Source organism: Mobula birostris, unplaced genomic scaffold, assembly GCF_030028105.1.
Source record: "Mobula birostris isolate sMobBir1 unplaced genomic scaffold, sMobBir1.hap1 scaffold_4290, whole genome shotgun sequence".
Classification (NCBI taxonomy): Eukaryota; Metazoa; Chordata; class Chondrichthyes; order Myliobatiformes; family Myliobatidae; genus Mobula; species Mobula birostris.
Window position 1 is genome coordinate 10,119 of NW_027277393.1, and position 18,525 is coordinate 28,643.

Here is an 18,525-nt window from a genome sequence, read left to right on the forward strand (position 1 = left end):
AGGGGTGCTGATAACGGAATCTGATGATAAATGAAGGTGGAACATGGAATCAAGTGAGAACATAAGAAATAGGAGCAGGAGTTGGCCCTCTGGCCCGTCAAACCTGCTCCGCCATTCAATAAGGTCATAGCTGATCTGGCCACCTACCTGCCATTTTCCCCCATAACTTTTAATTCCCCTACTAAGCAAAAATCTATCCAACCTTGCCTTAAATATATTTACTAAGGTAGCTTCTACTGCTTCAGTGGGCAGAGAATTCCACAGATTCACCACTGTCCGAGGAAAAGCAGTTCTCCTCATCTCCGTCCTAAATCTACTCCCCCGAATCTATAGCCTATGTCCCTTTGAGGCTATGGAGATGGGCATTTGGAAACAGTGGGGGAGGGAATCTCTGGAAGGAATGTGTGGGTGATGTGTAGATTGAATGTCTGAGGGAGGGGAAAGAAACAAGGTAATGGGGGCTGGTGATGATGTCAGAAGAATTGTGTGGGTTAGGAGCAGAGGGAAAAAGGATGGGGGTAGGGGGGAGAGGTTGGATCAATATACTGGCCTCAACAGTGACGTGTGCATTTGGGACATGACTATTTCAACCACATTTTTATGTCAGAAATTCAACCATGATTGGAAGCACTAAACATGTCTGTTTAGTAGTGACGACATTTATACTCTTTCTCAAATTCATTCCATTAAAAAGCTGAGACTTCTATACTGTCCTGTCATGTGAGGGGAAATGTCCTGTCATGTGAGGAGAGACTTCTAGCATCGATTTTGATGGCATTGAGAGTCAGCCACCCCAGCAGCATTTACGAGCTGACTATCAGTTTCTTCAGTTTTGTGGGTAGGGCTTGTTCTTGCCCTGCTGCTTCACTGTGATGATCCAATTCACAGGACAAGATATCAAAATATATTTATTATCAAAGTACATGTATGTCACCATATACTGTACAACCTGGGTTATTTTTGCAGGCATTCACAGTAGGACAACAATACAATCAATGTGCCAAAAGGAAGACGAGCTGTACAAAAACTGGAGTGCTGGAAACTGCTCTACAGATAAATTTTCCAACGGGGAGCTGAAGAGGACCACCATTACAGAATAACCATAGCATAGAAAGAGGCCATTCTGTCCATACCAAGTATTATGAAGGCTCATTATGACTTTGCTCTTAAATCCTCTCTTCATAAAGCCCCAGATCCTACAATTACTTTTTCAACCTGCTCTTTTATTCCCTTTATTTCCACTCTTTGCTTTCTGCCAATCAGTCGCTGCTTTATCCATGCTAGAATCTTTCCTGCAATATCATGGGCTTGTGTGGCATCTTGTCAAAAGCCTTCTTAAAATCCAAGTTCATAACAGCTATACCCTCCAGTGAACATAAACCTCCATGGTACTCTGTAGAAAAGAGCAGAGGAATTTTCCTTGGTGTTATGAGAGAGTGTTTATCTTGTCAAGGATGGACACCACAGTGGATATTTGGTTGTACCCGTTTCAAGAGGCTGCATTACGGATCTGCAGACATGCATTTGCATCCTAGCATGGTACCTGGTTAAATTGAAATCTGGAATAAAAAGTTGTAAAACATTCAGACTCCCATGAAAACCCTTCCTTATTTGGGTAGAACATCTGTGCTTAATTTGTCTTGGCTTCAAATACCAGTCCCACAGCAATCTGATTGACACCTCTGAAATGGATTAGTTATTCGGTCAATTCACAACCAGTTGTAGATAGATAATAACTGCTCTCTGCTTAATATTTCTGACTTCTCTTTGAAGAACCTGATGGATGAAAATTGGCTATTGCAATTGCAACTCTGACTACACTCTTTTTTAATAAAAGAAATTGTCTCTCGATAATATTGGGACAAAAATAATCATGTATTGTTTTCCTTCTGTTCATGTTTGCTGAATAAGGAAGCTGACGTATCTTTTTCTCCCCACTTCTCAGATTGTCCTCTTCAGAAACCCAAAATAGAGAAGGTGATGCTGAAACAGATCCTGACACAAGAAGTTGCATAAAAGGGAGCGAAGGCAATGGAGATGCTGAATGTACTGATGACTCTGATTTTGATGGTGATGATGAGAGCGACAGAGCAAAGTCCATTGAGACTTTAACTTGTGTATCCAACCAACAAACTAATGCACCATTGAAGAGCAAACAGATGACAGCCCAGGGAGAACTGAACTTTTCTAGCTTGAATCTTGAGGATTGAGCAACAGCCAGTATAAATGAAACAGCTTGATCGTTACTATGTTTGGTTACATAACTGTATACTAGGTTCAGTATATCTGACATGAATGTCAACCAAAGCATGTTTTTCTAGCTGCTTTGCACAGATAGGAACATGTAATATTGTCAGAATAATACTGTGAAAGAGAGAGTGGAGAAATTAGTGCAAGCATATTGACTGCTAGTTTCAGTCCACCAGATCCACTGTCTGAACTGAATGTGCAGCAGTGGATGTTGTGAACAGCTGATGCTCATACACTGTGCGCTCAGGTCTAAACACAGATGTCTTTATCATAATGAGGCAATTGATTAAACTAATGACTTAGAGAATTATGAAAGATGTGACCTAACCATATGTAGGGTATAATTTCTATTAATGACACAAGTATTATTTGAATTCGTGAAAATTTGGCATTATTATTAACTTGAGCTGTTGCTACAAAGTGGAACAATTTATATTATTGTAGTGGTTAGACTTTCTCTTTATTCTGAAAAATTTGTATTTTATAAATTCTCTAAAATAAAATACAATCTTGAGTACCTTCTGCCGAGTCACATAAATAAAACCACAAAATGCACTCAATGCCCACTTTATTAACTACAGGGCTTCTGCTGCTGTAGCCCATCCACTTCACTTCGATGTGCTGTGCTTTCAGAGATGCTCTTCAGTATACTGTTGTAACATGTGGTTATTTGACTTGCTGCTGCCTACCTGTCCACTTGAACCAGTCTGGCCATTTTCCTCTGCCCTTTCTCATTAACAAGGCCCTTTTACCCATAGAGCTGCTGTTCTCTGGATGTTTTGTGCACCATTCTCTGTAAACTCTAGAGGCTGTTGTGTGTTAAAACCCCAGGAAATCTGTTTCTGAGATACTCAAACCATCCCGTTTGGTGCCAGCAATCATTCCACTGACAACGTCACTTAGATCACTTTTCCTCTCCATTCTGATGTTTGGTCTGAACAATAACTTGCCTCTTGACCATATCTGCATGCTTTTATGCATTGAGTTTTTGCCATGTGATTGGCTGACTAGATATTTGCATTAATGAGCAGATGTACCTAATAAAATGGCCACTGTGTACACTCAGTAATCTCTTTCTGGGTTATTGATCTATTTTGGAATATAGAACACAGAAGAATGTAGCATAGTACGGTCCTTTTGGCACATGATGTTTTACCAACGTTATGACCTTCTCCAAGATCAATGTAATCCTTACCTCCTACATAGCCCTCCATTTTCCTTTCATCTGTGTGCCTATCTAAGAGTATCTAAAATGTCCCGAAATTATGTGCCTCTATCACCACCTGCCACAGTGCATTACAGGCACTTTCCACTGTGTGTGTGTGTGTGTGTGTGTGTGTGTTTTTTAAAAAAAACTACCCCAGTTATCTCACCTCCTCTCTTTCCCCCACCCCACCATACCTCACCATACTTCCCTTTAATCACCATAAAAGTATGTCCTCTTGTATTTGCCATTGCCACCCTGGAAAAAAGGTGCTGACTATGCACTCTATGCCCTTTATCAACTCCTATACCTCTACCAAATTTCCTCTCATCCTCATTTGTCCTGAAGGTAACTCACTCAACCTTTCCTCAGAAGATCTGTTTGCTAATCCAGACTGCATCTTGTCTAAAGCATCCACATCTTTCCTGCAATGAGATGACCAGAAGAGAACACAATCCTATAAGTGTGGGTCTGACCAGAGTCTCATAGAACTGCAACATTATCTCACGGCTCTTGAACTCAATCTCCTGACTAATGAAGGCTAATGTACCATAAAAAGCAGAAGTAGGCCATTCAGCCCATCGAGTCTGCTCCACTATTCAATCATGGGCTGATCCAATTCTTCCAGTCATCCCCACTCCCCTGCCTTCTCCCCATACCCTTTGATGCCTTGGCTAATCAAGAACCTATCTATCTTTGCCTTAAATATACCCAATGACTTGGCCTCAACAGTTGCATGTGGCAACAAATTCCATAGATTTACTACCCCCTGACTAAAGTAATTTCTCCGTATCTCTGTTCTAAAAGGACATCCTTTAATCCTGAAATTGTGCCCTCTTGTCCTAGACTCTCCTACCATGGGAAATAACTTTGCTATATCTAATTTGGAATGTTTCTATGATATCCCCCCTCATTCTCCTGAACTCCAGGGAATACTGCCCAGAGAGCTGCTGTATGACTTAATAACTTGCGTGCAAATTTGAGGGATCTGTGGACTTGGGCCCCAAGATCCTGCCATTGTTTGACCTTCCAAAGTGTATCACTTCACACTTTCCTGGATTGAACTCCATCTGCCACTTATCAGGCCACTTCTGCATCCTCTCAGTGTCCCATTGTCATAGGTTACTATGACAATGCTATCCACAACACCACCGACCTATGTGCATACTTACTAACCCATCCTTCCCCTTCCTCATCTGAATCATTTATAAAAATCACAAAGAGCAGGGGTCCTAGAAATCCAGGTAGAATACACTCCATCTGCTTCCACTCTCTGTCTTGTGTGGCAAGCCAAGCTAAATCCATGCAAGTTTTTCTTCTTTCTTTTTCAATCTTTTTATTAATTTCAAAATATAGAAACAAAACATAGCAATAATACAGATAATATGAGATGTATTGTTACACTTAAAAAAAGAGTAATTGCAAAACCAAATAGTGGAAATTACCAAAACTCCCATACATGTAGAACTGATCACGGATAATATAAAGCAAAAAAAAAAGGAAAAAGACAAAAAAAAGAAAAAAAAACCCACCCCAAAAGAAAAAAAAACAACTAAACTAAACTAAAAGACTTGGGCAAAACTAACAACTTAAAAATGGAAAAGAAGAAAACCTCAGCGTCGACGCCTCCATTCCCCTCCAACAACAGTACAGAGAAATAAAACCAGTTTGGAAATGATCAAATTACATCAAATGAAAATGCTGAATAAATGGCCTCCAAATTTTTTCAAACTTAATAGAAGGGTCATAAACTGTACTTCTAATTTCTCCAAATTCAGACACACCATAGTTTGTGAAAACCAATGAAATACTGTAGGAGGGTTGATCTCTTTCCAATTCAACAAGATGGACCTTCTAGCTATTAAAGTAAGAAATGCAATCATCCTTCGTGATGAAGAGGTTAAATTATTTGAGTCTATCATTGGTAATCCAAAGATAGCAGTAATTGGATGAGGTTGTAAGTCTAGATTTAGGGCCGTTGAAATAATATCAAAAATATCTTTCCAATATTTCTCCAACAAGGGACATGACCAAAACATGTGAGTTAAAGAAGCAATCTCAGACTGGCATCTGTCACATATTGGATTAGTATAAGAGTAATAACGAGATAGTTTATCTTTGGACATATGAGCCCTGTGAACTACTTTAAACTGTATCAACCTATGCTTAGCACATACAGAGGATGAATTCACCAACTGAAGAATTTTTTCCCATTTTTCAGTCGGTATATTAATCTCAAGTTCTCTTTCCCAGTCAGCTTTAATTTTATTAGAGGCATCAGGACATAAATTCATAATTATATTATATACAATTGCTATTACACCTTTCTGAGAAAGATTTAAGTCTAAGATTTTTTCCAAAGTGCCCATTGGATATGGGTGTGGAAAATTAGGAGAGACAGTAATTAAAAAGTTTCTAATCTGTAAATATCTAAAAAAGTGAGATCTGGGTAAGTTATATTTATTAGAGAGTTGATCAAAAGACATAAAACAGTTATCCAAGAATAAATCGTGAAAAGATATTATACCTTTGGTTTTCCAATCAAAGTAAGCTTGATCCATCATGGAAGGTTGAAAAAGAAAATTTGATATAATGGGACTTGCTAGAATGAATTGATTAAACCCAAAAAATCTTCGGAATTGAAACCATATACGTAAAGTATGTTTAACTATTGGGTTATTCATTTGTTTATATGATTTAAAAGAAGTAAAAGGAAGTAAAGTTCCTAAGACCGAACCCAAGGAAAACCCTTGTAATGAATTAGATTCAAGATTTACCCAATGAGGGTTTAAAGATGCGTCCAAATCTTGTAGCCAAAATTTTAAATATCGAATATTAATTGCCCAATAATAGAATCTAAAATTTGGGAGGGCAAGTCCCCCCTCCTTCTTGGATTTCTGTAAATATCTTTTACCTAACCTAGGATTTTTATTCTGCCAAATATATGAGGAAATTTTTGAATCCACGTTATCAAAAAAAGATTTTGGGATAAAAATTGGAACCGATTGAAATATATACAAAAATTTAGGCAAAATGATCATCTTAATAGAATTAATCCGACCAATCAAAGACAAAGAGATTGGGGACCATTTGGTAAATAAAAGTTTAATCTGATCAATTAAAGGTAAAAAATTAGCTTTAAATAAATATTTATATTTTTTGGTAATTGTTATCCCTAAGTATATAAATGAATCAGTAACCAATTTAAATGGTAAACGTCCATAAATAGGTACATGCTTATTTAAAGGGAATAATTCACTCTTACTAAGATTCAATTTGTAACCAGAAAAGTTACTAAATTGAGCTAACAGATCTAAGATAGCAGGAATTGACTTCTCCGGGTTAGAGATATATAACAACAAATCATCTGCATATAATGATAGTTTATGTATTTCATTTCCACGGGTAATACCAACAATATTTGGCCAGTCACGGATAGCAATTGCTAAAGGTTCAAGAGCAATATTAAATAGTAAAGGACTAAGAGGGCAACCTTGCCTATTACCGCGAAAAAGACGGAAAAAAGGAGATCTATAATTATTTGTACAGACCGAGGCTACCGGGGAGTAATATAACAATTTAATCCAAGATATAAATGTCAAATTAAAATTAAATTTCTCAAGAACATTAAATAAATAAGGCCATTCAACTCTGTCAAAGGCTTTCTCAGCATCTAATGAGATAATACATTCCGGAGTAGTAAGTGAGGGGGTATAAACAATATTCATTAACCTCCTAATATTAAAAGATGAATAGCGATTTTTAATGAATCCGGTTTGATCCATGGAAATAATTTGAGGTAACACCTTCTCCAGTCTAGTAGCTAGAATTTTTGAAAAAATTTTTGAATCTACATTCAGAAGAGATATCGGTCTGTAGGATGCACAATCCGTAGGATCTTTATTCTTTTTAAGAATTAAGGAAATAGAGGCTTCATAAAACGATTGTGGTAATTTACCTAAACTAATTGCTTCCTTAAATATTCTAGACAACTTAGAAGAAAGAATGGAGGAAAAAAATTTTAAAAATTCCACTGTAAACCCATCGGGACCGGGTACTTTACCGGAATTTAATGATGAGATTGCAGTTATTATTTCTTCCTCTGAAATGGAAGTTTCTAATGATAGGCAATCTTCGGGAGATAGTTTCAGAAAACGCAATTTACTTAAAAAATCATGCATGAAATTAGAATCATGAGGAAAATCAGAATGATATAAAGAGGTATAAAATTCTTGAAAGGTTTGGTTTATCCCAACATGATCAACTGTGAAAGTATCATCCCGTTTGCGGATCTTAGTAATTTGACGTTTAACCGAATCAAATTTCAATTGGTTAGCCAGTAATTTACCCGATTTATCACTATGAATATAAAAATCACTTCTAGTTCTCATTCATTTTCGATCAAGGATGTTAATAATAAGCTATGTTCCAATTGGAGTTCAACTCTGTGTTTGCACAGCTCCTTGCTAGGAGAAATAGCATATTTTTTATCAACTTCTTTAATTTTATCAACCAGTAGAAGTATTTCATTATTAATACGTCTTTTCAAACCGGCCGAATAGGAAATAATCTGACCACGGATATAAGCTTTAAAGGCGTCCCAAACAGTTCCGTTGGAAACTTCATCCGTAGTATTAGTTGAAAAGAAGAAATCAATCTGCTCCTTTATAAATTTGACAAAGTCCTGATCTTGAAGCAAAATAGGGTTAAATCGCCATTGTCTGGTAGTACAAAAGGTATCCATTAACTTGATGGAAAGTTTCAATGGAGCATGATCTGAAATAGCAATAATGTCATAATTACAATCAACTACATATGGAATCAAACGAGAGTCAATCAGAAAATAATGAATTCGGGAAAAAGAACGGTGAACATGTGAAAAAAAGAATTCCTTATCATTTGGATGTAGAAATCTCCAAATTTCTGAAATCCCAGCATCCAACATAAAAAAGTTGATAATAGTAGCCGACTTATTCGGTAAAGCCGGACTACTTGTGGATCTATCCAACATGGGATTCAAACATAAATTAAAATCACCGCCCATTATCAACATATACTTGTTTAAATTGGGAAAGGAAGTAAGTAAATGTTTAAAGAATTCAGGATAATCCACATTTGGAGCGTAAACATTAACCATAGCGACCTTTTTATTAAAAAGTACCCCCGTAATTAACAGAAATCTGCCATTAGGATCTGAAATGATGTCTTGATGAATGAATGTAATTGAGGGATCAATAAAAATTGAAACGCCTTTAATTTTGGCTTGAGCATTTGAGTGGTATTGTTATTTTTTCCAAAACTTAAAGAAGCGTTGACTGTCCTCTTTCCTTACATGAGTCTCTTGAGCAAAGATAATATGAGCATTCAGTCTTTGGAATATTTTGAAAATCTTTTTCCGTTTTATTGGATGGTTTAAACCATTTGTATTCCAAGAGACAAAATTAATAGAATGAGCCATAACTAAAAATTAACCCTTTGGTGAGTAAGGGGTTAACCATAATGTGAGCTCATGAAATCGGAAGAGGAATACATGATTAGAGAGGAACCGGAAATCTCGACACTGGGGACATCTTTGTAGTTCTGAATCAGCCCAATAGAAAAAATTAAAAAAGAAAAAGACCACCCTTTCCCCCAACCCCAAGTAGAAACCCGAACTGAGCCAAAGAAGGCTGAAGAAAGCGCTAATTAATATTAACTTTAAACCCATTTCTGCACGGGGCAACTCCAAAAATATATGTTAGGTAAGTGACCTCCCAAAGACTAATATGTGAAAAATAAACAGTATTGTAAATTAGTCTCCATAGTAAAAATTACTAAAATATATAAAATAAAAGAAACCAGTATCAGTGCATATAATTAGTTAATTATAAACGAGTAAATAAAAAAACGCTTCCAAAATAAGAAAACTGGATTATGGGAAGAAGAAGCATAAGAACATGGCGTCCCGAAAAAAAATAAAAATTATAGAAAAAGAAAGACAAGTCTCCATTTTAATTATGCGAAAATCAAAAATAGGAAGCATATAACTACAAATGACCGTCGGATCGGATCATTAGTAATAACAAAAAAGGATAAATTAAAACAAAAGGTTAACTAAGGGAAAGTGATGTTATTCACAGAAGATAAATATTCTATATAAGTTATAGAATAATCACTATAGTAAAGAACAAAGAACAAAAATCTTAAACTTATATAAAACCTTCATCGCACAGTAGTAGAAGGTTTATTTTGAAGAAAAACACCAGAGAGAGAAAAAAAAATTGGTGCTGAAAGCACCAAACACAGATTAAGAGAGGGTGTCTGTATCAGATGGGAAATTATCATCCAAAAAGCTCCGAGCGGCAGTTGTAGAGTGGAAAACACGACGATTTCCATCGGGAAGAGAGATTCTGAGTCGTGCAGGATACAGTAGTGCCGGTTTGAGATTTTTTTGACAGCATTCCGACATTAAAGGTTTAAAAGTCAGTCGTTCCTTCACTTCAGGACTGTAGTCCTGAACTATCCTGAAGGAATGCTGGTGATACTTGATCATCCCTTGTCGACGAGCGATCTGGAGAAGTTGTTCTTTAACATTAACATAATGGAAACGAAGAATAACTGGTCTGGGTTTGGAAACAGCCGCTGCCGACTTTACCCACGGTATACGATGGGCGCGATCGAGTAATGGAGGATCGTTGGGAAAAACTGAACCGAACGAATCCTTTAAAAGTTGAGCAAAGAATATTACAGGATCTCCAACCTCAACATCCTCGAGTAGGCCAATTAAACGTAAATTTTGTCTTCTCGATCGATTCTCAAGATCAATAACTTTGGATTTAAGTTGTTGGAGCTGTTTAGTAGTCGAAGCTAGATTCTTCTCTAAGATCTCAACTTTTGTATCCGTCTTCTGAGATTTAGTATCCAGCTCAGAAATTTTTGCATCGTGTTTTTGAACATCAGCATTCAGGAATTTCAAAGATTCCGTGATTGATTTTAAATCTTCATTAAGGCTTTGACGATGTTGTTCAAATTGAGCAGTTAAACTTTCAGATAATTTTATCCGATGCTGCTCAAACATTTCCTCCAAACACTTCACCATAACTTCGTAAGTTAATTCCGTTGGTTTAGAGTCACCTTTCTTCTTTCCTCCGTTCCCAGCAGCGTCTTTCCCATCTTTGGTTTTAGATCTCGTACTCATTTCTTTAAGCTCAAAAGTTGCGATTGACAAAAGGAAGTCAATTAATCGATAATTCAGAGAGATAAAGTAAGTCTTCTGGTGTACTTAAAGTTGATTAGATCAAGGAGATCATAGGTTAAAAAGGATAACGGGAATGGAGCGAAGCCAGAGAGACGACCTCACTCCATGAGCGCTCCCTGCAGAATCCCCATGCAAGTTTTTCTTGATCCCATTTCTGTAGATTTTTAAATGAGGCTACCATGCAGAACTTTGTCAAGTGCCTTAGTAAAGTCAATTTATATCACATCAACTGCTTTACCTTCAATTTGTGTTATCACTTCCTCAAAAAAGTCAATTGGGTTGTAAGGTGTGACCCACCCCTCAGCAAGCCATGCTGATTATTCCTAATGAGACTATGCTTCTCCAAATGCTCACAATTCCTTTCTCTAAAAAATATTTCCAATACTTTGCCCAACACTGATGTCAGACTCAGTGGTCTATAATTCCCAGAGTTATCCTCACTCACTTTCCTGAACAAAGTAATAACATTTGCCATCCTCTTATCTTCTGGTACTACTACTACTCCTGTGGTCATTAAGGACTCAAAAATCATGGACGACAGTGCAGCAATCTCTTTCTTCACTTCCTGTAGTAATCTGGGAACTTGTGTATCCTAATGCTTTTCGAAAGTTACAGCATCACTAACCTCAGCATGTTCCAGCACATTAGCCTGTTCTAAGCTGACCTCACATTCCCTCTCTCTGGTGAATACGGAGACAAAATGTTCATTAAGGGCCTCCCCTACCTTCTCCGACTCCAGGCACGTTTCCTCTTTTATCCCTGATCAGTCCTACCCTCACTCTGGTCATCCTTATCATTGTGGCTATCCCTCAAGATCGAGGATGATGGTCTTCATTCTGAAGAAGTGGCCCACAGAGCGAAGACGCCTGTGCATGTATTTGTTTAACGTGTACTTGACATTGCGCTCCAAGAAGCACACGATACTTTACAAATCAACCAACTGATTCCAATGGCATGGAAGCCATGAGGATTGGAGCTGATGGATTTGTTGCAGCCTCCATCCGCCTTCACAGCCGTTGAATTCGAAGTAACTTTGTCCGCCTATTCCACCGTTGAGGTCTTGGTTGGATTGTTCTTCGTCAGGGATCTCACCCTCGACCTTACCGCCATGGGTGACCCTACCAGGAGCATAGCTCCAGACGCCATTGCTCTCGGGATCACAGAACCACATAAGCTTCTCCACCACGACAAGGTGACAACCCACGGGGAAAGAGTCATCCTTATACTTACATATAAAAGGCCTTGGGGTTTTCCCTAATCCTACTCACCAAGACCTCGTGTTCCCTTCTACCTCTCCTAAGTCCCTTATTAAGTTGCATCCTGGCTACTTTATAACTCTCCAGTACCTTGTTTGATCTTTGTTTTCTAAATCTTAAGAATACTTCTTTCTTCCTTTAGACTAAATGTTTCACCTCACTTGTCAACCATGGTCCTTTACCCTATCATTCTTTCCCTGACTCAATGGGATAAACCTATACAGAAACCCATGTAAGTAATCCCGAAGCAACCTCCACATTTCCATTGCACATTTCCTTGAGTACATCCGTTCCCAATTTATGGTCACAAGTTCCTGCCTAATAGTATTATAATTCGCCCTCTTCCAATTAAATACTTCCCCATACCGTCTACTACCATCCAAGGCTATGCTGAAGGTCAGGGAGTTGTGGTCTCATTTGTGCAAGATGTAGCAGAAGGTGTCGACAGGAAGGATTCGACACACGTTATGTAAATAAGCTCCGAAATGTTCACCCACTGAGATATGTCACCTGATCAGGGTCATTGTGTAGTACCGGTCCTATAAAGCCTCTCCTCTAGTCAACCTGTTTACAGTTCTGGGCTCCTTAAGGTCGCCATAGCCAGAGGTGGGTAGGGGGGATAAGTGGTAATACCCATTAAATGCTCCCAATGCCGTGTCTCTCAAATAACCTTTGCAACCAAGTCCAGCTCCTAGCCTTCACGTGTGGCTTAATTACTAAGCCCAGTGGAACTGTTTCTACTGACAGGAGAAGGGGAGAAGACTGGTTACTGGTGACTAACAACCAGTTGCTTCAGGCAGAGCCCCTGGTCAGCCATGATCGGTACCTCATCTAGAAGGAAAACTGATTTCAAACCTCCGCTGCCTTGCTGCTATACCCCTCATGGGGAAGGCTTCGCGACTAAACTCTGAGGAAAAAATCCAGAGCTGGAGTCACTAAGGCCATCCCATGTTGAGTACAATGCTGACTGGCAACCCCTGTGATGCCACCTGTGCCAAACGGTATCGGTCTCTGCCGTTCCTTTGGATTCCTCAGCTGTGTGGAGAGGGGGAGCCTGATGCATGGTCTCCATATCGTACTGCTCTGGCTTGTGTAAACAGTAGGACACAACATCCATGGTCAACCCTGATCAACAGTGTCCCTACTGATACTATCCCTGACTGGCAATTTCACACCCCTCCTCTATTACCCCCCCACCCTATTATTTATTTAGAGGTACAGCATGATAACAAGCCCACACTACCCCATTATACCCACATGACCAATTAACCTACTAACCTGTATGTCCTTGGAATGTGAGAGGAAATTGGAGCACCCTGTGGAAACCCATGCAGTCATGAGCAGAGGAACTGAACCTGGATCACTGATACTGTAACAGCATTGCATTAATCGCTATCCTACTGTGCCACCTCAAAAATCTTCGGAACTCCCCACTGTGAAATCGAACCTAGTCTCCCATGTAAATACTAACCACTTTTGTACTAACAAGGTATGTCTAGCAGCCATTCCTGCCTTTGTAACAGCCAAATCTCAGCAATGGCCACGACATCGTATTTCCCTGTACTGATCCATGCTCTAAGTTTATCACCCCTTGTTCCTGATACTTATCACATTAAAGGAAACACACTTCAACCCATCCAATTGACTGTTATGCCCCATTCACTGAATATCCTTCCTCACAGTCTCTCAATACATTGAATCTATATTTACACCAACTGCTCTATCATCTGACCTATCATTCTCGTTTTCACTCCCCGCCAACTTAATGTAAGTCTTCCCCAACAGCTCTGGCAAACCTGCCCGCAAGGACATTGGTCCCTCTCAAGTTCAGGTGTAATCTGTACCTTTTATACAGGTCGTACCTTCCCCTGAGGAGATCCCAATGATCCACAAATTTGAATAACTGCTCCCCACACTAATTTTTCAGCCACACGTTCCACCTGTGATATCGTCCTATTCTTATACTCACTGGCATGTGGCAGAGACAACTGTCAAGAGATTACTATCCTTGAAGTCTTGCTTTTTAGCTTCCTTCCTACTGCTCTATATTCACTCTTCTCTTTTCCCAGCTATCTCATTGGCAGAAAGATGCACCACTATGCCTGGCTGCTCTCCCTCCCCCTTAAGACTGCTGTGGACTTGATTTGAGTTGTCCCTGAACCTGGCACCTGGGAAGCAGCATACCATCCAGAGTATCACATCCACAGAATCTCCTGTCTGTACCCTTTAACTATTCAATCCCCTATCACCACTGCACTCCTCTGCTCCCCCTTCACTTCTCAGCCACAGAGCCACGCTCAGTGCCAAAGACCTGGACTTCGCAGTTTTCTCCTAGTAGTTCATCCCACCCCCACCCAACAGTATCCAAGGTGGTATATTTATTATTGACAACAGCCACAGGGGTAACATATATGGTGATATATGTGTACTTAGTACAAAGTTCAGTATAAATGTATCTATCTAACTCACTTTTCCACTTCTGACAGTCACCCAGCTATCTGCCTCATGCAGCTATGGTGTGGTTGTCTCTTGGTGGCTTCTATCTATCAACTCCTTTTCTCTGGAATGATCCATAGGCCATCCAGCTTCAGCTCCAGTTCCCTAATGTGGCTTGCAAGGAGCTGCACTTGGATGCACTTCTTGCAGGTGTAGTCATCAGGGACACTTGAGGGGTCACCCTGACTTTCCACAAGCATGCAGGAGCAGCACACAATTGCCCGGGGTTCCATTCTTGCTGTTCTACCTATGTAATAGCGAAGAAAGAAAAGAAGCTTACCAGGAGTAAATTTTGGCCTCAGCCACTTCTTGCTGAAGCCTCTTGAGCCAAAGCCTCAATTCACCCACTCCAACCCTGTCCACTCCAACAATGGCTGCTCCATTTAAATCGAACTTCTTTTCACTTTTCCAAGTGAAACTCACACGCAGCGAGCCCTGCCCCTTTTAATGGCTCCTGCCCTCACACAGATTTCTTTCTCGCCCTTGTACGTTAATGCAGAAGTGTAAATAACTCAAGTGCTGGAAATAATTGCCAGGTTATGTAAGATCTTGGAAAGAGAAATGTTGTTAATAGTGTTCAGTGATGTTTCAACAAAATTAAAGAATCATACTGTAGATATCCCATAATGTGGTGTGGCAAAGAATTAAAGCAACATGCCAAGGAAGGTGGAATTCTGAATTTTGGAAAATCTTTAAAGCTTTTGTAGCATGGAAGAGTTAGCATTTCAACTTGATGGCTGTTTATCTATCTGCCTCTCCATATAAGTCAATTTCTTGAAGTTTTAAAAAATTTTAATTTAATCAATTTTTAAAAGTTGTGATGCTCAAGGTGTTACAGTTATCTGACAATTCATAACTGAGTGTTTGCAATTATCGTCTGTGATCACTGATCCGTTGAATGGTTGCATTTTATGACTCATGCAGTGTGCTTCATTCAGGACCACTTCTCTGCTCTGGTAGCATTTCTACCAATGCTGAAAGATAACTAATTGCATCCATGTTCCCTGAGTAATAACTTTATGAACGCAGTAACCTGCAGGCCATTGGAAATCTGTAATTCTGTCTTCCAGTTCAAAAGCCATTGAGACCAGGCATAGGATAATCGGACCATTTCTGAACTTTGGGGTGATTTGGAACCAAGATGCAGAATGCATTCAGTCTTTGTTATCAGCTGGCTTGCTGTGTTTTTCTGTAAGTTGTCCCAGATATGCACGTAGACATTGCGGAACCAATCATTGCCTGTACAGTACCGCAATGGGCTTTCATGCACTTCAGCCAACCGGCTGCTTGTGATGCGTTGTTCTATTTTAAGGTTGTTTTTGTTTATACAACTGCATCTTGTCATTTCAAAACCAATTACAACCCGTAAGTTTCAATAAAAATAAGTTATTAGCTAATATCATTTTCCATTAAATACTGAAACATTTATTAATGTATGTCACTATTTTTAGAACATAGGGTATATCTACATGTTTTTGTGGGTGTACTGGGGTTGAAGCATTGTTAATGTTTAACTGGACAACATTAACTAATTTCTTAATTACACTTTATTTACATGTGGACAAGGACAACAGTTCAGCCCCTGTCACCAAACTGTATTGAAAATTCCAATCAAAATTGTCAATTTTTAAACGCAAACACGAGGAAATCTGCAGATGCTGGAAATTCAAGCAACACACACAGAAAATGCTGGTGAACGCAGCAGGCCAGGCAGTATCTATAGGAAGAGGTACAGTCGACGTTTCGGGCTGAGACCCTTCATCAGGACTAACTGAAAAAAGAGATAGTAAGAGATTTGAAAGTGGGAGGGGGAGGGGGAGATGCGAAATGACAGGAGAAGACAGGAGGAGGAGGGATGGAGCTAAGAGCTGGGAGGTTGATTGGCAAAAGGGATACGAGGCTGGAGAAGGGAGAGGAGCATGGGATGGGAGGCCTAGGCAGAAAGAAAGGAGGAGGGGAGCCAAGAGGATGGGCAAGGAGTTATAGTGAGAGGGACAGAGGGAGAAAAAAGAGTGAAGAAACAATAAATAAATAAATAAATGATGGGGTACGAAGGGGAGGTGGGGCATTAACAGAAGTTAGAGAGGTCAGTGTTCATGCCATCAGGTTGGAGGCTACCCAGACGGAATATAAGGTGTTGTTCCTCCAACCTGAGTGTGGCTTCATCTTGACAGTAGAGGAGGCCGTGGATAGACATGTCAGAATGGGAATGGGACGTGGAATTAAAATGAGTGACATATCGGAATGGGAGTGGGACGTGGAATTAAAATGTCTGACATATCAGAATGGGGATTTTTATACAGTTATTGATCCAATGGAAACTTGTGCACCTTTGAATTCCATTATTTGCATGTATACAATAGCTACCACTCACAATTCCTTTTTTCAGGTATTAATAATGAAAAAAAACCCAAGTTAAAGGTCACAATTGCCTTAGAATTAGTAAACTTACTGTCCAATAGCAAGTGTGTGTGGTATAATCCTATGCATTCTTATCCCGTCTAGGTTTGTCTGCTGATTTTAAGTCCCAACCTGTGAAGAGGGGAACTAGGTTCTCAAGGCCATGTGTTGCTTTGTTACAATGTCTGCACACTGTCTCTATCAGCACATTATTTTAACCTTTGCCTTACTGCAATCTCCACATAAGGAGAAGAATTTAGGAGTATCCACCTTTTCATTATGAGGATTTATGAAACAGTGGATCTTTCTTCTTCTTGATGACAGTCCTGAAATGGAGGGGGCTAAAATTAGAGCCAGACTATTCAGAGAGTGAAAACCTGAAACATGGAGGGAGCAATTGAAAATAACAAAAATAAGTTTGGTTTCTTGTTCAGCAAATGAATTAAAATCCACAGAGTTAGTGTATAGATCACTTATGATCTCATTGATTTAATCATTCTAGAGGTTCAGAAAGGTGAGCTCGTCCAAATCAGCTCTAGTCAGCCTGGATGCTGGTTGCTGGTTCTGTAAGCATGTAAGTTTTACATGTTTACAGAACAAAAACAACCCTTTGGCCCATCTAGTCCATGTCAAACAATTATTCTGCTTAGTCCACTGTCTCACATCTGGACTATCCTTCCCATCCATGCATCTATCCAAATTTCTCTTAAGTGTTGAAATCGAGCCTGCACCCACCACTTCTGCTGGTAGCTTGTTCACATTTGCACCAGCCTCTCAGTGAAGAAGTTCTGCCTCAGGCTCCCCTTAAATATTCACCTTTCACCCTTAACCTATAAACTCCTGTTCTTGTCTCAATTTATATAACTGTTAATTGATCTGTCCACTGTTTAAGGAATCTAAACGCATAACAATTTTTATTCTGTATTAATTAAAACGCTACTGCTGAATAGTAATAAGCACTGGACCTCTTGCAAATCCATGAATGAACTGTTATCTATTAAGTAGTCACAAACTAAATTCATGATTTAATTTAATCTGGATGGATTATAGAGATTTAGAAGATAAAACATTAGCTACCAAGATGCCAGCTTCTTTAAATTATATTTAAGTATTTTTATTTATTTGATAGATAAAAGAAATTCTATTCAATTACACAGTCTGCATCACCAAAAATAAAATGTCATTCAGCCCATTGGACTGTTCTGTTTTATGCCTCACACCAGCCTCTTCATCTCTCTCAGTTGGTAGGTACTTTTTTCCATGCCCTTTTCTCTGTTATTATGTCACTGTAGACTGCTCAGAAAAAATTCCTGAATGTCATTCAATATTTCCTTGCAATGTTTTAATCTCTTTAAATTAGCACAATTATCTGATTATCTGCTGGTACATCATATGTACTATCTAAAGTGGGTCACTGGGACATTGGTTAGTGATTTGGAGACTTATAAAAATGCAAATCGTCAAACTTGGACAAATTAGTCACATTTCCACAAAAAAGGACACTTGCCATCACCAATTGAGGAGAAACCTTTGGTGCTCCCTATACTAGCCAAGTTTGCCTATACAATATTTGAGAATTGAAAAATTCAAAATAGCCCAATATGTAAATGAGACAGTGATCCCTTATTACTCAATAGCCAACATAAATGCCAATTTCCCGCAAGCATTTATGATTGGTAGTA

General features: G+C 39.0%; 1 long non-coding RNA gene across 1 annotated transcript; it reads left to right on the forward strand.

The window, feature by feature from the left end:
- Positions 1-8,861: 8,861 nt before the first annotated feature.
- On the forward strand, positions 8,862-18,475 carry LOC140193197 (uncharacterized). The gene is made up of 3 exons (XR_011884657.1): positions 8,862-9,195; positions 16,010-16,172; positions 17,973-18,475. It is a non-coding gene; the product is annotated as an uncharacterized lncRNA (long non-coding RNA).
- Positions 18,476-18,525: the final 50 nt, after the last annotated feature.